Raw genomic sequence first — 21,841 nt, 5'->3', positions numbered from 1 at the left:
TTAATGCAAGCTATTACTCTGGTTGATTACAGTATTCATATATTTTACATATAAAAAAATTACTGCTTTCCCTTTCACTTAATGGCCTGAAGAAGTTTCCTCCGATAAGTGCTCAGAACCGCTCCTCTCCGCCTGACCGCCGATGCCCAGCCTGGCCCTTCCTTGCTGCTGGGCTGTTCTCCTCCAAGCTCTCCGCCAGGAAAGGCGTCAAGACACAGCGCAGGGTTATTCCAGATGCTGTCACTGACTCACTGCAAATATTTCCACTCCTTTCCATCTATCTGCTGCTGGCAGAAGGCGCAGCGATTGGCAGAAGTGCAAGAAAGAGCCCAGCGCTGTGCACAAAGCATCCCACCGAGGGTGCTACGTGTGCAGAAAGGCTCCCGTCCTGCCCCTGCTCCCTGCCTCACAGGAGCTCCAGCAGGTGGGAAAGAGGGCCTACTAATTACCCGACCGTAATGAATGAAAGCAGTTTGCAGCAGAGCTGTTATGCTCAAGTCAGGAGACTTTTCTCTTATGAATCAGCGACCTGAACGTTTTGGCACCGACCACAAAAACCCAACGGATGCACAACTCTCGTTGTGCTCACAGCGGTCCTAGGAAAGAGCCTCCAGATAAATGGGATTTTACCTGTTTGCATCATCTTTTCACTGTAAAGCCACTCAGAAATGACTAGAGGCTTTTCCCATAAGAAGAGCATGAGCAGTTAGACTAATTGCAGACAATTCATCCACAACTTGCAATTTGTTGTAAAGCTGGCTTTACTACCAAGGCTGGAAAAGATTTCAGTATGTTGGTTCCTTAGTCTGTAGCTCACAGAAAGCCTAGTGGCCCCTCCGAAAGGGGTTTGCTGGAGTTAAGTTTCTAGAAACCGAGATCACCATCAAAATTTATGGGTTGTTTCAGAAAATGAGGGCATTGCCATGCCCACTCCTAGACCTGGTCTCCAACCGAAGCAGAAGATTCGGAAGAAGTTGCAAGGAAAAACAGATTAACTTGTCTTTAGGGAGAACTATGCTTAGCTTTTGCCACGCCCAGCACCAGAAAGACTTCAAACCTTTCCAAAATAAATAAATTCCAACTCCACAATCCTTGGTCTTTGCAGCTTTGGGCACTCGCTAATTCAAGCTTTCACATCCAAAAACCAGGAAGTCATTCTTTTTCTTTTTTTTTTCCCCTCTACAGAGGTGATAGGACTTTCTTAGCAAAAAAAAAAAAAGGAAAAACAAACTCTTTTGCCAATGCAACTTTTAAAAATCATTCTCAGATCAATTAATCAAAACAATCCACTTTCAGCAGTGAATTACGAACTTCTTTCCGGGGTGGGGGGGAACAGCAGGGTACCTCTACAAGGAGGAGAAAAAGGAAACCAGAAGCACAAACCCCAGGAAAGGTGCTTCTGTCATCAGCGTATCGAAAGCTGTAATCACAATCCCATAAATCAGTTACCTTGATTAGCAGAGCCTCTTTTAGGCGAGCTTCCCCCACTGCTCTGCCTTGTTTCCCTGGCAGTGTCTGATCTGTTAAATGCTTTACATCCCCCTTCCCAGCACCGGGGTGCTGCAGCCGGTCATTACAGATTCAGCAGGCACCGCACACCGCCCGCCTCTGGTGCTGCTCTCGCCCTCTCTCTAATAAAGCCTGCCACGCTAATAGAAAGCCAGATTTTAGTGGTTTCCTTCCCCGTATCCCCCCACTTCCCCAGTTGGAACAACTTGTCCCAGTCCCTGCCCGCTAATTAAAGCAGAGGAAGATCCTGTGCTAAGCTGGGAGATGTTTTCCTTGGGTTTTTGCTTTCCAGCATCAAAATCTTCACAGCAATTGGGCTCACCACGGCGTTACTGTAACCCACGCTACTCCAGCCATACAGGACACACATCCGTGCTGCTAAAACACAAACCCGGTGCCCCGTTACGTTCCTCAGGGCATGGGGAACACACCCCAGGGCTCTGGGATGTCCTTTCTGCAGCTGTCCCCCAGCATCATCTCTCAGAGATGGAAGGGGAGCACCAGGGCCAAAGCAGCAAGCGCTAAAATATAAAAGCAGGGCCGGAGCTGCCAATAAACCTGAGAGCCTGTTTGCTGTCTGTGTTCCCAGGGACACATTTCCAACAGGTTTCTTCCCCCGTGTCTACAATATTTCATCTGGAGGATGGATGTTCTTACGATACACAGTGAGCTGTCAGGGAAAATGGGTTTCTCACCTAGCTTTTAACACGTCTCCTGGGATGCTGATGCTGGAGGATGGCATCCTTGGAGACTCGCTGGACTGATTGACATTGGTACAGGGCCAATAACCTGCTATAGCCAACACCAGCACAGACTAATTGCCTGGTCCAGCAATGCCCAAGCAAGCTCTGCCCTCCGCTTACTCTTTTATATGCCTTTGGTAACACGTTGACAGCCCGTCAAGCGGGAGGCCACTGCGGTAGGCAATGACCAGCAGTTCTGAAACACAAAGGGAAAATAAAACACCCCACGCTTAACCAAACTCATGGAGTTCAGTGCCACAGGAAGCCAGAAAATGGCAAGGATTAAAGAGATGGGGCTTTTGCAGGGGAAAAGCCCCAGACTTGCATGTAAAAGGGCAGAGTGGCACATGTGGGAGAAGCACAGCCCAGGCAGGGGCGCGAGGAGCATTTTGATCACCACTCCCAGAAAGAGACCTGACAGTGCCAGAGCACAGGTGACAATCTGAAACACATCCATTAGGTTTGGTACTGCAGCAAGTATATTTTTTCAGTCCTCTCACACATTTGATGGGGAACGACCCCTTTCCGTGCCCTGTGAAGGGATGTCTCCATAGGCAAAACAACACACACACACGAGCAAAAAGGTATACCGAAATCCTGGCCTGTTTGCTCTCCCCTCCATCTTCTGGCTACCCCTGCAGCCATCACCAGACACCTGCATCCTATGCAGCTATTAAGATTATTAATTTTTAAAAGTCTCATTTATTTTAGCTGGTTCCCTGAAAGCCAGCCCGAACTCGGAGCCCTTTTGCTGACACAAGGCCTTTATAAAAAATGTGCCTTATTGTCGCTGTCGACGTTTACAAATTCTGCTGTATCCATCTGTCCAGTTAATTACTTTGTGCAGTAGCCTGTTAGCTTCTTAAAAAAAAATGAAAAAAAGACCCAATTATCATTCTGGGCAGCTCCTTCAATCCCAGAGAAGCAGCACATCCCCAGTGCCACCAGTGCCTTTGTTACCGTTTCAAGCTGACAAACGGGCAGGCAGAGAGAGGAGCGAGCGCTTTGCAAGACCTCCTTTATTCCTGCAGGACGGGGGCACGATTTCCAGCTCTCGCGTACATCGTGCCCTCTGCCTCGGTGACAGCTCTCCCTGATCTTCCCTCCCCTGTCCACGCCTGGGCTCTCTCGCATCCTTCTCCTCCTTTTCTCGTTCCCTGGGACTCGGCCACCTCCAAATACCAGGGACGTGGCACGGGGCAAGCGGCTCCCCAGCCCCGCGCGCGCTCCTGGGCGCGCACAGGGATGTCGGTGCCATTCAGCAGAAGAAAGGCAGGAGGGTTTTGCTGGGGCTCGGCTTCAATGAGAGCATTTTTCCTGGAACAAGGGGCTGAATTCAGCTGCCTGGTGCTGCCTGATCGCTGCTAGTTGCCAGAGTAACGGAGGCGCTGGAGCTGCCAGGGCCACGCTTCAGGGGAGGGATGGGGCTGCAGCCTGGCACCCTACTCCATCCCCACCAGGGCTGGGGACATGGGCAAGGGGTCCCCAGACCCTCTGCAGGACAAGCTAAGCCCCCGAAGCTGAGCAGGAAAAGGGTGAGACACCCCTGGGAATGCAGAACTGGCTCCTGGCACCTGCTGGGGATGTCCTGGGCTGCATCTGGACTGCTCCATCCCCGGTGAAACAGGGACACCATGCTGCCCGCACCCCGTCCCCAGGAGCTCTGCCTCTTGCTGCAGCCCCAGAGCTGTTACCCCATTGTTCCAAAGGTTTTTTCCCCATCTGAAGGCCCAGACACGCAACTGAACACAATGGCAGTAAGGATGCTTGACGGGTTAACACGTCAGCTCTCTCTCCAAGAACGTACTTCAGTCTGAAATAAAACACAACGATGTCTTCTGCTTTATATAGCAAAACCTGGCCTTAGGGATCCAGCAGACCAGCAAAGGCTGAACAAGAGTGGTTTTCTTACACAGGGAGGACATAATTTGTGCTTTGTACAGTGAGAGCGCCAACACAGCCCCCTAAGACAGAGACTGCAGTCTCTCCAGACCAAATAAAACACCCTGTGATTTTCCCTCTAAGGGAGGACGAGTTACAAGTTATCCCATCGCACGCCCGATCCGTAAGCTTCACAGCACATTACGGCGCCCGGCGGATCACCAGGAGACCCACGCGTTTCTCCTCTTTTCCTCTCCCCCTGCTCATACATTTGTAAATTGGATTTTCATCCGTAACCCACTGCTCACCTCACTCCCCATCTTCTCTTTGCGGAGATCTTGCAGATTAAAACAGACAGCCAAAGCACACAACGTACATGCCCCCCAGTCTTCTCAGCACTCCTGTATCATAGCGCTGCAAACATCAGGGAGAACACTTGTAAGGCACTCAAACAGCTGTAGACACAAGCAGGCTCAGCGCTGCACGGTGAGAGCTCGCTGCTATCCCCCACGTGCCCACGAGGACCTCCGAGCACGGCACAGCTCTGTCTCCCCGCTGATTCCCTCGCACAGCCTCGCTGAAGCCCGGAGCCCCAGCCAGCCCCGCCGCGCGCGTTGGCTCGCTCCCTGTTTTGCAATTTTAATTTCTCACCTTCCTAAACAGCAAAAGATTTATCACGCTTTTGACAGAAATGTTTAATTTTCCCGAACGTGGTTTTTTTTTTCCCCTTCCAGAGGTGCTGAAAGTCTCGAGGTAGAACATTTCCATACAACACCCGGCCCGATTTCCATAAAGCCTGCCTGAAAATAAAGGGCTGCACGCCACGGGGAGCAGAACCCCAGCAGTGTGCGCAAGGCAGGCTGCAGAGGTGCTGATAATGGCTTCTTATGCAAAGTTTGGTCCCGTTTGCATTTGCAGGAATCACAGGAGGCAAGCCCAGACCCAGGGAGGGAAGGAAGAGCTCCGCCAGCCCACCTGCCCGTCCCGTGGGCTCAGCCCTGCCAAGCCATTTATCTAATCTGCTCCTTAAAATCCCCAGTGGCAGGAACTCCGCAAACTCCCTCAGCAATCTATCTTAGTGCTTCGCCCTTTCTACTGCTCGGCGGCGTTACCCGACGTCCAGCCTCGGTTTTTCTTGCTGCAATTTATGCCGTCGAGAAGAGTTCATTCCCTTGCTTTGAGATTGTTTCTCTTGGAGTCCTGTGGGCATGTGTTCAGTGCCGAGATGGCCGCAGGTTTCCGTGCTTTAATAAATCAAACGTTACAGAGCAGCACTGATGGGCCATCTGATTTCAGCTGCCCTCCGCGAGCCCAGCTCGGAAATTTGCTCTCGCTGCGCTGCCATCCCAGCCCATGCATATGGCAGGGCTCAAGCAAGAGCACAAATGGGAGCTCTGGGCATTAAGGTCTCGAACTGGCGAGCAAGACGAAGCAGTTACAAACAGCCTCTCTCCAAAGGCATTGGCCTCGTTTTTCCTCCCACGCTGGCCACGCAGACGCCGGAGCCTGGTGCTGAGGTTCAGGAGCCCAGGGGGGGAAGTTTCTGTCCAGCCAAGCTAACTGCCTCCGGAGATGCTGCTGCCAGAGGGTTATTTTCATGCTTTGACTGTGGACAGCGGAGTTCAACCTCCATCTCCCAACTCTGAAACGCTGCCTGGTGTCCTCGGGAAGGCAGGAGGAGAGCGAAGGAGCGCCGCGCCAGACAGCTGGGACCCAGAGACTGCCAGGCAGGGCCAGGGCAACACAGGCTGGGATTTTACCAGGGAAATAGATGGGGAAAGACAGGAGCACGCCGGGAAGGGAATGCAAGAGAAACAAAGCTCTCCGAGTAGCCACAATGCACAGCAGACAGTAAATCTCACTCCTGCTGCTAAAGCAGAACCGCTGAGCAGCCCTTCTGCTCCCAGCACCTCCCTTACACCCAGAGGTTTTCCCAGTCCACCCAGCTCTGCCCCCCCGCCTCCTGTGTACGCTCAGCCCTGAGAATGATGTTACTGTGCCAACACGGTCTGTAGTTCAGGCCCAGAGCCCATTTCATGGGTTGGGTCGGTGCCGCCTGGGGCTTCAGCAAGGCTCCGCCACTGCACCCGTACCCCCTGCGGGCCTCAGCAGGAGCAAGGACGAGCCCTCAGCACACCTCTGCAGCGCTCCTCCTCTTTAACACCTTTGCTCCTCCTCTTTTCCATTCTTCCAGGCTACTCTCTAACGCCCCTACCCCCGTCGTGCCGTTTCTTTATCTTCCTTTAGTTCTCACAACCTTCCTTCTCCTTCTCGCACGCACTTTGCCCAAGAAGGATGGGGCAGCCGGCCCTAACCCGTCATCCGCGACGTTAACAACTGCATATGCAATTATTTGCCAGCCCTGTTCCCCTGATGAATTCCATCCTGTGCCTCTGCAGGCTGTATCCATTTTTTCCCTGCCTTTTGCTCCCAGATCCCATAAAGAACTTTCCCCTGTCATCATTAGGGCCGGTGCCTTTTCATATTCACTGACTAACTGCTCCCGGAGGCTCCGCGTTACCCTGCGCCTTTTAAAAATATTCCATTCTTACTTCAGTTCTGATGCAAAACAACAATGCCCCAAACACAAAACGATTCTGAGCTCTCTTGGACTGGAATAATGCATGCCACGAGCTCGCACCCCCCTCACTCTGCTAGACCAGGCTGGCAATGCGGACACCGCTCACACCACACTTGCATGCTCCCTGTTGTTTAAATTAAGTAGGCACATCCACACCTAGGAGGAAAAAAAAGCCAACTTATACACAGCAGCTGGCTTGATAATTCCCATCCACCGACAGCCATTTCTCCAATAATTAGAGGGTTTAGATGCTTTAACGAGGCTAACACCGGCTCCACCCACAGGGCAAAGTTCAGTACAAAAACCGGCGAGAAAGCGAACAAATTCAGAGCAAAAAGTGCACTGAATTAAAACTCAAAAGCTAGGCATCTCAGTGGGAGCATCCAAGTATACAAGTCAACAGCTTCCTTTAGCTAAAAAAAGTCATCTCAATCTGTTTTCCACTTTTTTTTAAAAAAAAAAGCCTAGGAAATATTTCAAATATTTGAAACTTTCATTAAAAATTAAGTGCCACGTGCCGGTCCAAAGCTACCTGTTTCTACATCCCAGATTATTCACAGCTGAAGAGGGTGACACTGGGTCATAGAGATGCAAATTCTCACAAAGACAACTCCCTTTTTAAATACATAAACACAGTATTTTTGGAAAATGGAGTGAAATGCCAAACCGAAATGGATCTACTCGCAGCACTTGCTGTTCCTAACACTGCCTCACGCTAACTCAAGACCCTAAAAATGCCATGACTCCAAATCATACCACAAGTGGTAACAAAGCCAGCTTGTCCATCGCTATACGGCTGAACTCCATGGATGTTTTCTAGTACCAAATTCATTTTTTCCAGCCGCTTACCCCTTTGTGCTGGGATCCCACATGCCCAGACCCCATGCCGGTGCCCGGAGCGCTCTGTGGGCACACCGCAGCCGTGGGACAGCTTTGCCCACACAGCTCAGGGATTCGTGTCCCAGGTCAGAAGAGCTTCCCCATTCAGAAAAGACACAAAAAGCTTTGCACCTCCCTGAGCCACGGCCCGAGGGGCTGCTTGCACAAGCAGGAGCGAGCAGGATTGCACGGTGACGCCAGCCCTTGTGCACCACCGAGCCCTCCCTGCAGATATCCCTTCTTTTCCCTCCCTCCCAAACCTCTCAGCCTTCAAAACAGGCGCTTGGCCCCCGTATTTTTCAGCGGGCCTGGGCCTTGAAAAAGCAGCAGATCGGCTGCTCTCCGGGCCGCTCGCGACAACCACAGCCCTCCTAATTAAAGGAGAGCTGAGAAAGCCAGAGCAGGGAACGGATGCGCGGGGCCCCCGGGGCGAGCACGGTGCGGATGCGGAGCAGTAATCACAGCCCTCCCAGGCACGGTTTATCACCTGCTCTCGTGGGGCCCTCCTACACTCACCTGCTCTGCAGGAGGCTCTCGGAGATGAGAGCCGAGCCTGGTACCTCCCCTGTCCCTGCGCGAGCTCCTCTGCTCTGTCTCACCATGCCTTCTCTGCGCTTTTAAGTTTGCATCATTAAGTGGCCTTTAAAAGTCTATTACGCGGCTCTGGTTAGACAGGCTGTATGTGAGAAAGGGAGAAGGAAGTACAGGGGGGGGAAGTGAAATAAAATTAGCCGAGGGCTGGCAGAGGAAACATGCCCAGGAATGTCACTGCAGAGCGGTGACTTCGTGCGCGCAGCAGGCGGTGGCACAGCAGGCCTGGGGGACGAGCAGGGTCAGGGGGCGCACATTTCTCTCTCGAATTGCCCCAGTGTTTTCACTTCATCCTGGAGGATAACTGCAGGACTCGGTGAAGAAAAGGGGTACAGCAATGCCCTCACCTAAAGGTGGGAAGTTGGTTGCAGCAATGCACAGCAGACAGCGCCACGGCACAGCCGTGTTCCACATCTGCTTGCTAACCCTCTGCAGGCAGCAGCACCGAGCAAAAACCCCACCGCTGGCAGCACTCCGCCTTTTGCTCCCTCCTCTGCCATCTCCGTCGTAACTTCTCCGTGTCCTGGGACTGAGAGAAAATGCCCGACTGCTCGAGGTGCCCCTACTACAAAGCGGTCACCATAGTCCTCTGGGGGCACATCAGCTCCTCTTTTTTTCTTGCTCACCTCCTGTCCCCTCCCCACGAGCATTCCCAGTGCTGACTGACTCTGGAAATGCAAAGAAATTACCAGTTCAACCTGCAAGAGGTGGGGGCGTGGGGACTTAACCCAGACAGAAGGCACAGCAGCCTCCAGGCCACTTGCTGGGCTTCTCAGCGTGGAAGATAAAGCCTTGCATGAAAAAGGCAGAGAAAAGATAAAAACGATGGCACCAACCCTGCAGTCAAGCAGAAATAACTCAGCTGTCCCCAACACAGGTGTAAGTTGCTGCGTTTGACCTTGCCGAGATGTTTCAGGCCAGTGCTCGCGACTGTGGCCATCGACAAACAGAAAACACCAGCAGCGTTTGCATCAAAGGATCCCAAACAGGTCGCTGGCTATGTTGGAGCTGGGAAAACACGCAGGGACACTCACACCACAAAGCCCGGCCAGTTCCTTACACACTCGATGCTTCAGATTTTCACGTGGAAAAAAAAGTTCATCAGTAAAAAGAATCATTTATTTACCAGATTGGTAAGCACACGCACCCCAGTATTAAAACAAACCCTATTGCAACTGCCCCAGGAAAAGGCAGCGCGTTTCCTTGTGCCCCTACCAGCTCTCCGGTGCCAAATTCGGGTGGTGGAAAGCGGGAGGCTCCCCTTCACCCAGCTGGAGCCTCCACTCCAGAAAAGGGCTGCAGCAGAACTCTTCATTAGTCATGGCTGGCAAACTTGAAAGGAATAAAAGGAACCAGTGAGTAATGCAAAGCTATAAAAACATAACAACCTCAATAATGGGAAAATCAAAAGCCAGCACAAAGCCTCCACGTAAACAGACCTACAGAAACAGGAGCACTTGAGCCAAGGCGTATAGCTCAAAACGTCCATCTGTGTAACTGCGCCCTGAACATTTCACCTGGAGTGCTGTTACACACACCAGCTTGGAAACGGTGGCTTTCCAGTCCTGACATCTGCACGGACACGCAGATACAGCCCGACCACCGCCTCCACTGTCCTGGGAAACCCTTCTGGACGTTGCCATCCCAAGGGGACGGTGAGGGGCAGCGGCTCTGTCGCCCATACGCGACGGCTTTAAGAGCTGCATTTATGCAAGCAACCGGCGCGCAGCGGCTGCGTTAACACCAGCGTCTGCAAAACGGACCCGGAGATTTTGGCCGGAGGTTTGCTCAACACACCGCCAAGCAGAGAGCAGCGCTGGGCTGCGCTTTCAGAACAGGATTTCTGCCTCCCGCGGCATCGCCTCGCCTTTATCTGCCGCACGCCGGGAGCGCAATCTCGTCCACGCTTTGCATGCAGGGCGAGGCGAGGACGGGCCTTGCTCTGCGGAGCTCCCCACCGAACAGCCAGCACGCGGAGAAGAACCCAAACTGTTGCAACTTGCAGCAGGATGAACCCTGCGGACCACTACCGGCAACGCACAAATTCCATCAACTACCTCAGATAAGGGCTACAAAGAGCTTTAAGCCGAAGCTGATTCGATCATTCGTCTCATGATTTCTAAAAGCCCCAGATCCCCAGCTCAAGAGTTTGTAAGAGAATCCCAAGCTTTGTTTTAACAAGCTGGTGGAGGATAACTTTCTGGTTCCTGTAGCCCTAGAGGGAAGTCTAAAGCTGCACCGCGCTGCCACGGCACCGTCCGAAAGGGAGCTGGAGTCGGGGCACAACCCCCCAGCGGGCAGGAGGTGGGCACCGCAGCTCACCCTGGGCACGGAAGATGAACAAGGCAGAACACATCACTCCTTTCTAACCCCTTTTGCTTTTTTCAGAGGCTTTTTGGGAGGCGGCAGCACTCGTGCATGGCAGTCCGAGCCCGAGGAGCTGCTCTCCGAGGACACCGATCAATACCTGGGCTGAACTAGCCCATCTTTTTGCAACAGCATGAGGCAGCGATGGGAATGCCCCACACGAACAGCCACTTCCCAGCATCTCTGCCCACCCTGCAGCCTCCGGAGGAAGCCCAAAAGCAGGAGGCCGAAAGCTCAGCGCAATACAAAGAGATGCTGATGAGATAGATATCTCTGTGCTGAGGGATTTAGGAGCCTACGGGCCTGGGAGGAGTTCCCTGTCCTTGCTTGGGTCTGCAGGGTGGTTGAAAGCAGCATCTCGAACACATCAGCAGAGCTCTGACGCCCCAACACCACCCCGCATGGCTGCAGGGGGGGGAAAAAAATCACTTGTACCCCAAAGTCAGGGCTGGAGAGGGAGGGAAAGCAAGCAGGGAGTGCACAGGGACTCTCAGGACCACCTGGCAGCAATGGGACCTTCGCTCAGAGCTTCTGACAAGGTCTCCAGCAGCCCAGGGTTGCCAGAGCCCCCCCTGCTTTCAGGGCCTGCCGCTCGCAGTGCGATCATAAATCCAGTGCACAGACACCGGTCAGGTAATTCCCAGCCCCTCTCAGACGTTGCCTGCGTGGCTCTAGTCACGAAATTAAAGCAGCCTGAACCAAAAGAGTATTCGAGGACAAATTTGCTTCCTCTTGACAGCTTTTCCACAGAACTTAATGGACTCTAACTCATGTCTGTCAGCACCAGGCTTTCATAAAGTCGTTTTCCTATTCCTGGGTGTCACCTGTAGGGATCGCTTAACTCACGCCGTCCTTCCCATTTTGCAACAGCTGGAAGAAAAGCCTGCAGGATTTTCCTCCTGACACAGTGATATTCCCAGAGACCTAAGAGCTATAGAGCGAATTCTTTTACAATACGATAATTGACTCAGTCTCCAAAGGATAAACATGTCAAGATACGAAAATCATTTTTTTTTCCCCTTACCAATGCAATGAAGATGTGATTGAAAATGTCGTGTTCTGGGTGTATGAGCAATATTCTCATAACTCGTCATCCAAAATAAATTGTTCTATCATTTGTACTAGTTAGAAGCTATTCCAAATCAGACAAGCCGAAAGCAGAAGTTTAAACATACTCAGCATGGCAGCAGGAATATTAATTTCGCTCCCCCCCCTATATAAATGTTAAATCACAGTTTCTCACCTAGGGTTAATTAATCTTTCCAAAGTGCTCGAGTCCACCAAGCACGCGGCAGAAAGATCTTAAAGACCAGCCAATAGCTTCAGAAAAGCTCCCCGCAAATCTCGAAGATTTCCTGCAAATTCCGGCCAAAGAAATTGAATATGCAAACCCACGCCGCCCTCCCCGCGTCACGCCACGAGTCTCATTCTTTGCAAAAAAAATGAAATAAAATGCAATTACTTCGGACGCGTCGGATCACGCAGTGGCTACAGAAGAGGAGCACCGCTGAGTGCAGGGGATTACTGGGATGTGCTGCCAGCTCCTCGCCTCGCGTTAACGAAGCACTCAAGGACTCGCGGGTCCGGGAGCTACATCAAACCCCGCGGCTCTCCTGCCTGGTCCTGCCGCCGCCTCCCCGTGTGTCAGCGGGGTGATGCTAGGCTTTGGTTTTCCTTTTTCCCCCGTAAAGCACTATTTACTCCCATAATTGAACCTTCAGCAACAAAGAACCTCTAACGGATGAAGCAATTTCTGGGGAAACCGGGACCCTAAATCCTCCCAGACAACAGCTCCTGGACCGCGTTCAAACGCATCCCCTGGTTAAATTCGTGTTTCGGGCCACTTAAAAGCCTTGAAGTATTAGGTGCATTAAAGGTACTTGCGAGAGAACAAGGCTGAGGTGCCTCCAGAGAGGAGGAGATGATACTAATTATACTGCTGGTAAAATGGAATCACTGGGGGCGAAAATACGAAGAGTCAAAACAGCCACGCGGTACGAGAGCAGCGGTACTATTTTATCAGTGGCGGGCCATCCCTCGGAAAGGGGAATAACAGATTACATCAAGGCACTGACAGACAATCAATGAGCACTCAATTAACAGCTACAATATTACGAACTTAAGCAAAACGTGGCTTTGCAAATGGCAAGCTCTCCCTCGTACAGATAAACCCTAATTTCATTTTCTTCAACGCACCGACATGAGACATCAATAGGGAAAAATTCGGATGCCGCCACCCGAAAGGAAACGCCCCCAGGTCCTGCGGAGCCAAAGGAGCTGGCCCAGGGCTTTGCAGCCCAGGCAGAAGGGTCCTGGCTTGGGGGCACGGCCAAATCACCCCTGCCCCCTTGGTTTCAAGGTGCCATCTGTCCCTGGATTTTCTTGCTGTTGCTCCTTCTCCGCTTTTGCCTGGCTTTGCGGCTGTAAGGGTGGCGAGGAGCTGGGTATTAGCGGAACGTCACCCTCCCGAGCACGCCGTGCGCGCTAAAAAACACCCAGCCACTGGCTGAACGGTAACGCCGCCTCTTCATCGCCCTCCCCGAGTTTGCTGAGCATGTCTAGGTGGTGGCACGGGGCATCTGTGGCTGCAGCATCCTTTGGTTTTGTGCAGCAGGTGCCAGGGGCTGTGCCTAACGAAGGGGCAGGAGGGGAGCGGGGCTGAGAAAATCACAACCCCATCGGCCACCCTGCAGACATCCAAACCCCGGCTGCTGGGATGGAAAAGCAGGGGCCGGCAGGGAAAGAGTGTTGCTCCTGAGCACAAGAAACCAGGGGTGCCTGCTGCGCGTCGCTGTCCGTGTAACAGAAGGTCAGCACGTGCCCGGACCCAGCACCACCCTGTTAATGCCAGGGCTTCTGGCCAAGTCCTAGAAACAGGCTCTGCTGACCCCAACCCCATCTCCTCCAAGCTACAGCCCCATTCTCTGGTGAGTGTTGCTTTCTGCCTTAAAAATAAAAAAAAAATGACTTAATTAAAAGATTTGAAGGCCACTAACGACCACTTTGAAAACCTTGTTTTATTTGTTATTTACTCCTGCTGATTTTTCCCAAACCAAGCCACCACAGCCTGCAGCTGACCTGAAGCAGCCCCTGCAGAGGTATCATTTCCATTGAAAAACACCAAATATACCAAGTCCCGGGTAATTCGCTCCTGTGCCTAACTATAGAGCAGTACAAAAATAAAGCAGGCCTTTGTTTTTCTTCATCTGAATTGATTTATCTTGAGCATCCAGCCACAGAACCACGTCCTGCCTTTGAACCTTCGGCTCGCAGAGTCTCCTGCCCTGGTTAAGTATTTACAGGCAGCAATCAAATCCCCCCTTAACCTTCTCTTCATTAAAAGACACAGATTGAGCTGCAGCCTCTCTCTCCAGCATGCTTTACAGACCTCAAATCATCCTTGCAGTTCTTCTCTTATCTCCCACCAGTTTGCCAACATCATTTTTAAAGTACAGATACCAGAACTGCACACAATGCTCTCCCGGCTTGGATTCATTATTTCTCTGCTTAGACTGCCTAAGATAGCACCAACACTCCCCGAGAATTCACACCACTGTAGGACCAGCAGGTTAGTGATAAGATAATGAAATTAAGCTCCAGCTTCTCACCTTGACGCGGCAGCTCCCAGGGGTTCCTCTCTCCAAGTGTGGGTTTTACTCCCTGCTCCCGTTAATGGGGATTAGTAAGTTATCACACGCCAGGCACACGCCGCCGGAGTTGTCTGCACATTTACCCTTTTTCCCCCCGTTATAAACAGCTGAGAACTCGACCAAACTTCACGCCCTTGCTCAAAAACCCTCGCGCTCATCACCTGAGCGCAGGCTCACGGGTTGTGCCGCACAAACCCCAAAACCAGAGCCTGCTCCACCATCCATGAGCGAATTTCACAGCTGTCGGGGGCCAAAGTGGAAAGAGGGAGCTCATTTGGCAGGCTGGGTCCCAAGCCATGCTTTGTGGTCCCAAGGCAAAGCCAGCTCCCAGGAACCACGAGAGCTCCCTCCACCGAACCCCAGCAGCACCGGTGTGCCCATGCCAGAGCACAGCAAACGCTAAATCCCACGACATTCATACCCCTCCCAGAGCTGCACCTGCAGCCCCTGCTGCTCTGACACCCATGGGACAAGGAGCTTGCAAAATCCCCCACCCACACCCCAAACCCACGGGGACATTTGGGGCAGCGCTGCCAGGGCTCCGGCACCCGACGCCAGATGGAAATCCCAAACTCACTCCGTGTTCGAGGGGACGCAGAGCCGGGCTTTGCTTTAAGAAGCCTCCTCTCCCCCTCTTCTTAGCCCTACCAGTTGGAAGCTGATACGCCTGGATTTTTCCACCAATCGTCGGAAAAAAAATTTGTCATAGGAAATGTGCAAGCGCTGACATCTTAAGACAAAAAGGATGCAGATTTCTCAACTGTTCGCAGCACATTACGGAAATACATTCTTAGGGACTATTAAATATGGGGATTATTGACTAGATAACAGCAGCTCAATGGACTAGCTTGCAAATATGTCTTTAGACTATTCTTAAAATGCAGATTAATTATCTAACAGACCAGAACATTTTTTTTCCTACAGACGTTCTAATGATCTGTTGCATAAACAAACAACCAGACAGTTTTGTTTGCATTTGTGTTGGCTGCGATGTTCTTCAATAACTAAATAGGGACTGAGGAGACTTAAATCTTGTTTAACACCCAGCAGGAACAGAACAAAAGGCGCGTCAGTCCAGATCACTGAGAGACATGTTACTTTAAAGACTCCTGGGAAGCCCAACCATCATAACACCAAAAGGCACCGGTTCTCAGGCACACAACTTCAGACACGCCAAGTAGCATTAAATTCTTTTTTTTTTTTTTTTATTTGCCATTAGGTTTCATTAAAGAGATTACAACGTTGACTAGAAACCACAACATTTAATGGCTAGCATCCCCATCGGTGCCTTTTTAAATGAGCAGGGCGTGTTGTGCTACGGAGATACCATTCAGGGCTCTCCGCTGACTCGGGAGAATATCGCCGCTCCCCAGCGATGCTCGAGGTGGGTTTTTTAAGATTCACGGCATGCACAGGTGGAAGTGAGGAGAACCATTACAGGGCCCTGCTGCTCCGCACAGACCCTCACCCACCAATTCCTGCACAACAACTTGAACCCTTAAATTCAAATATAAAAATCCCATCTTGACTTTAAATTTGCCATTGGTATAGAGTTGACCATGGCACTATTTTTTTCAGCATAGGTAATTAACTCGTTATTTGTACACTACTTCTCAATTTCTAGTTTCACCTTCTCCTCAATTTCTTTATGCCTTTCCTGATAGGTTAAAATGCTGTTGGGTATCAAAACCAATGCAAAGCAAGTGTGAAACATTATTATTCCAGCTTCACACCCACTTTCCCTTGGTGTGAACAATAATGCAAACCGCAAGACAGTGATGAATTGGACCTGGAGAGGACCAGATGCTCTGTGAGCATTAGCACAGTCTCTGCCCCAAACATTTTTCAGTCTAAAAAGAGATGTGATAGCCTGCTCTCGGAGCTGTCCGTGCACACACACCGTCCTTTAACGCCAGATGTTAGCAGATCACACCCGAGGTGGAGCAAAATGAGGAACAAGAGGAGAGCAAAGAAGAAAAGACCGAGGGCAAGTAATGAGTACAAGGGGAGCGAAGTACAGTTTGCTCAGCCTGGTTTGGGATGGAAAATGAAGCTCTGGCATGTGTAACAGCCCGTGGGTGAGCACTGGGCTCAGAGGAACACGTCCTAGCGGCCCCATGCTGCAGCCCAGCTCTGCCAGGGGCTCCGTTGTTCCCCAGCCTCGCCACCCCGCCCTGGATGAGCCACACGAAGAGCAATGCCTTCACACGCAGCGATTTGCTTCTCCATCGCCGCCTACAAGAGCAAAGCACGAGGTCGAGGCCCAACACGAGCCCCACCACGGATCTAAACATCAACAAGGCCAACTCGCCTTGCCATCCCTCCGGCTCCGAGCAGGGCCAGAGAGCTCGACGACAAAATAAATCCGCTGCACCAAAAGGCAGCCCATTCTTCAGAAAAACGTCAACTTCTGCCACTGAACCAAAACCCCGCTCGTTTTCAGCAAAAAGTTAAAATATAAAATCTAAAGGCTGAACACGGAATGTTGCAGGATTTTATTTTATTTTTTTTAATCAGTCCATCCCTCCTGCTCAGGCCCGGGCTATCTTTGCTCTCTGGGTCAGATGCCCGTGGAGGAAGGGATGGGTGCAGCTTCACGATGAGGCAGAGGTGCGACCCCCCAGCCCCCAGCCTGCAGTGCCCCGATGCAGGGGGGCTCCAGCCCCACCAGGGGACGGCTCCGGGGGGCTCTCCAAGGGGGGGACGCAGCCACTCGCCCCCGCTCCCACCCGCTGTGACAGCCCCAGCAAGGGAAAACCTGCTTTGTAAGAACAGCCAAGTCTTCCAGGAGCCGAGCACATGCCTGAGTGGGTGGGAAATTAGTGTTATTATTACTTTGTGCTCACGGGGTCTAAGACCTCAGATGACTTGTTTGTGCCCAGAATGAATTTCTGCAGACTCATTACAAACCCTTGCAAAGCAGGGTTTATAAGGTCACAGGAGAATTTCCCCTAATGGTAGCCTAGCTAGGGATTGCCAGGATGATCTATTTCTCTCATTTATGCATATGCAATAAGGCCACAACGAAGCTCCTTTGCTTTATTTCCACATCATTGTGCTGATGCTGAGCTAACCAAATAAACTGGAAAGCAGGTGGGGAGGGGAGGAACACAGAGGCTGAAGGAAAAAAAAAAAAAACAACACACGTATGCCTGGCTCTCTTCCTCATGAAGGATGCAAATGAATTCTGCAGACTTTGAAGCTGGGAGATCTCAGCAGAGATGAAAATCCCCTCGCGCTGGAGGGCTCACCGGGTGCTCGGCTGAGACGCCGCGCGGGTGTTGCATTATGCAGCCGCTGCCATGCGAAGGACGGCCGGAATAAATATCGGAGCCCCGACACCTGACGGAGCCCTGGCTCGGGGATTTGCGGCCGGGCAGGAGCACGAATCCTCCAGGCTCGCTTTTCTCCAGCACCCGCTGTGAGACCACAGCCTCTCCGCAACCCCCGCCTGAGCCACTTTACAATAACTCGCTCCCTTCCAGCGCCGCACGCGCTTCCCGAGTCTCCAGTGAGAAGCAATGCAGGTCTGGAGGGGAAATCACCCAGGCAGACGGACAGCTGGCACCCTCAGCTCCTCCTTCCCCAGAGCGATTAGCACAGGATCTGTCCCCTTGGAAAGGCACGGGAAGGAGCTGGGGGAGCTCAGCGGGGCTCCCTATGTCCTTTGGGAAGCCAGCCAGCCCGCTGGGGTGCCCGTGACCACGGCCCCATCCAGGGCAGCTGCCTGGCTCCAGCAGAAGGAGTCCCTGGTCTGACGCCAGAGGTTTTGGGTACAGACCCACGGCCACCACGCTGCCGCTGGAGCACGCGGTGCCCGGGACAGGCAGCAGTTTGCTGGGTCAGAGCATCTCCTGCCCCCACTCCTTCTCCTGGCAGAGCCCCACAGAAGCATCACTGACCACACCAGCAGGAAAAAAAGCCCCATTTGCTCCAGTTTTTCCTTTTTCACACGCTTGGGGTGCTCCAGGCTGAGTTACGCCCCGAGCACTGCCCAAACGCAGCAGCCTTGCCTGTTCATTCCTCCAAATGCTCAGCAGCAAAAGCCCTTTCCATTGGCGTGCTCTGTGTCTCTCACCCAGCTCTGATCCATTTCCACCTCCAAATCATTAAAGATCACAAATAAGCCCACCCTCAGCACGAGGAACCTTCCCATAATCACCTATCTGCGCTCCTCCATTCCACTTCTGTTTTCTAGAGCTGAACAAGGAAAGCTGGCGCCGGACTCTTCCCCTTACACCGCTGTTTATTGCCCACATTCTGCTATTTATTTCCTAAAATAGTCTCTTTGGGTTGGATGTAATGAAAACATCCAAATAAATGAGGTCCGTCGGTACGTCCTCGGTTCCCATTTCATTAAACTCCCAACCCGCCAGCAGCATCAGGCAGGCAGGTTTCCCTGCCGCGCGCCCATCCTCTCGTAAGCGATGGTGATTTAACCCCCAAGGTTAGACCCATCAGAATATTTTAGTGATAATTTGCCCATACCTGCCTCATATCCTTGCTCTTCCTCAGGTATGCTTGATTTCTGCAAAGGCATCGCGTGGCAAAACTACTCCTGGGGTGCCTGGCAGCTCCCTTTGACCGCTTGGGTCCGTGCCTTGTAGTGCCCCAGCACGGGGAGGAGCCGTCCCTTTTGCCAACAGCTGCTGCGATTTCACACCATTTACTCTGGGCCCCTGGATGAACCACCCCGCACCTACAGATTTACAGCACCTGTGGGCCATTACAAGCAAAAAGCACTGGTGTTAACCCCACGGGCTGCCCTTCCAGCCCCTGTCCCACAGGGCAGGTGGAAACTTACTGCAGGGAGCCTTAACAGCGCTCCATCGCTTCCTCATGGGTCCTGGAACTTCTTCTTTACCTCCCCAGGTGCCCCAATTCTCCTGTCCGAGGACCCAGGACTGTGCTGGTGTCTCTGCTGGGAGCAGACAGGCAACCAAAGCGGAGTTTGGGCTCCCCTGTGCACAGAAGCAGCTCTGCAGCAGTGCCAGCAGCCTCCTCTGCACAGCCGAAAGCCAGGAGTTCCCTTCCTACGTAAAGCTTTCACCGTGAAGCCACCGAAACCCCACAGGTTTCCCTGCATCGCTCCCCCAGGTCTAAGAGAAGACCTACAGAAACTTCTGTCTCACGTCCTGCGTATTGCAAAATAAATAAAATCCGACCCTACCGATAGCTCTGCGTGAAGATCTCCCCCCAGATTCAGTGAGAACCGATACCCACAGCCCAGCCACGTCAGCGAGCCTTTAGAAAGGGCAAGGCACTGACCACCTGCACGTCCTCGGTACCGACTGAATGCAAAACGAAGCTCAAAGCGGCTTCAAGGAAACAGAAGTTTGTCGGACGGGTGAGCTCTCTGCCCGCGTGGCCCTGCGATATCTGCTCCTGAGCATGCACCCGGTCCTTTATGGCTTGTGTCACCCTGGGCTCATCCCCTTTTCCCCCTTCCCTCCCTCGGCTCACCCCCACAGACCCTCATTCCCAGCCCAGCCCCCCCACACGTGTGCCCGTGCCTACCTGCCTCGCAGGTCCCCCCGCAGGGCTCCCCAAGGAGCAGCTCCCCTGCCCCGCTCGCCACCCCCCCGGCCTGCCGCGTGCTCCCGGGCGCTCAGGCCTCTGCCAGCCCGCGTCGCTCCTTGGCTTCTTTTCCCTGCGCAGCTTGCAAAAAGAAGTCTCCAGCAAGAAGCCGGCGGGCAGCAGCGGCGCAGCCTCTGCCCGAGCTGCGGGCGGCTCTGCTTGGGGACCCGTGGCTGCCTTCACCCCGCAGCCATGCTCTCTGCCCTTCCCAGCCACCCCAGGACCTTGTTTCGGGGCTGCCACCACCGTCACCAGCTCCAGGGGCTGCCTGAAATGGCTGTTTTAAGGAACGAGGAGCACTCGTTGTGCCAAATCTTCAGCTGCGCTCCTGCTCACAGAGGCTGTCGGCTCCCTCTGCCCCACGTCCCGGGCACAGCTCCCTGCCCACGGCACTGACTAACGCCAGACGGGAGCAAAGAAACCCCTGCGAACCAGAGCGAGCCGCACAGCAACTTTCCCAACTTCTGGCTCTGCTGATCAGCCCCGACTCCCAAACGGGAACCGACGGGGAAAGCTTCAGCCTCTTAGCATCCCTTCCCCTGCCCAGACGGCTCCCTGCAAACCCCCAAATGCCCGAACACCAAAGCAGGCTTGCAGCAAGACGCTTTAACAACGCCTTGGCGTGGTGGGAGCCTCACTGCAGATTTCTTCCGGAGAGCAAGCTCCCGTTAAGTGGTGAGACGAAGAACGAAACGAGCCGCAGCAGAACAGCACCGAGCCCAGCAAACATCCCCCTGCTACCTGCGAGCACGCACGTCCTGGCCCCGGGAAGCGCTGCCGGCAGCGGGAGCACCAGCGGCTCCGCGGGGATGCTCGCTCCCCGGGGCCGTGGCCCCCGGGACGGCTCCGCTCCCGCTGCCCCCAGCCTGGGAGGAGAAGCTCAGCGAGACAAAGGGATCGCAGCTGGCAGGGGCTGGTGGAGCTCGGGGCAGCCGCAGCATCGCTCGCCACCGGCTGCGGGGCCCCGGGGATGCTCCGAGAGCTCCTCGCCGCCACGGGGGCACGCGGGGGAGGCGAAGCAAAGCCGGGCTCAGCAGCTCCTGGGAACTTTCCCCAGGGTCTCAGCCTGCGGGGTTCGGTCCTGCCGGGCTGGGGATGGGAAATAGCGGAGAGCTGGGGGGTGCTGGACGGTGCTTGGGGCATCTCGGCCAGGCAGAGCTGCGGGCCGTGCCCAAATCCCGGCACGAAGTCGGGCCTAGGGAGAGGTCCCTACGCGGAGTTTGGCCCCCGGCTGCCCACGGTGGGTTCATTTCGGAGAGCCTGTGCCAGCACCGAGCCCGCACGTCTGCGCACGCCGCGAGCGCCTGGCATATTCTGAATTATTCACGAGCCCAACTCCGCCGGAACGCGCGCCCCCAGACCCCAAACCCCAGACCCCAGACCCCGGCGTGCCGGGGCAGGATGCCCGCAGAGGAGCGTCCTCCCCAGGGCCACGGCAGCCGGGCTGGGCGGCAGCACCGGGGGGCTCGGGGGGCAGCCCCCGGCCGGCTCCGGGCTGCTGCTGCTGGGGGTCCCCCGGGGGGGGGGGGGGGTCTCCGGGTAAGCCCCGGGAGCTGCGCCCCCCCCCCCCCCCCAGCCCTCACTCCCTCAACTTCAGCTCTCCCCAAAGCCGGCGCAAACTCTCCCCGCGTTAAAACGCTGCGGAAAACAAACCGGGGGTGGGGGGGTCGGGGGATGCGAGCCAAGCCCCCCAAGGTGGGCACCCCCCGGCCGGAGCTGCGACCCCCGAGGGGGGGGGGGTGTGGGTGTCTATAGGGGGGTGCTGCCCCCCCCCAGCCCCCTCCCCGTGGGATGCCGGGGGCCCCCCGGGCGGCCCCTACCTGGCGGCGCTGCTCTGCCCCCGGCGCGGCTCTGCCCGCGGCTGCCGCTGCTGCTCCCGCCCCGCTCCCGAGGCTCCGGGCCCCCGGCGGCCGGCGGGGGAAGTGCAGGGGGCGGGGGGCGTCGGGGGGGGGGGCAGGGGGTGGGGAGGGGGTGTAGGAGATAAGGGAGGGGGTACCGGGGGTGGGGAGGGGGTGTAGGAGATAAGGGGGGGGGGTACAGGGGGTGGGGAGGGGCAAGGAGCA

The 21,841-nt window shown here is 54.1% G+C and overlaps 1 protein-coding gene across 4 annotated transcripts in view; it reads right to left on the bottom strand.

Annotated features, from left to right (window-relative positions):
• The window catches only part of GRIK4 (glutamate ionotropic receptor kainate type subunit 4), a 171,223-nt gene extending 149,490 nt beyond the window's left edge, over positions 1-21,733 (bottom strand). The window contains exon 1 of one of the 4 annotated variants that reach the window (XM_080567578.1): positions 21,599-21,733. The gene's annotated coding sequence lies outside the window, so the exon portion shown is untranslated. Of the gene's footprint in view, positions 1-18,689; positions 21,515-21,598 lie in introns of those variants that run through there. The other 3 variants (XM_080567581.1, XM_080567580.1, XM_080567579.1) reach the window with 3 other exon arrangements.
• Positions 21,734-21,841: the final 108 nt, after the last annotated feature.

This window comes from Anser brachyrhynchus (genome assembly GCF_964034855.1).
Source record: "Anser brachyrhynchus genome assembly, chromosome: 25".
In the NCBI taxonomy this organism is placed as follows: domain Eukaryota; kingdom Metazoa; phylum Chordata; class Aves; order Anseriformes; family Anatidae; genus Anser; species Anser brachyrhynchus.
This window is presented reverse-complemented; position numbering and strand designations above follow the sequence as displayed.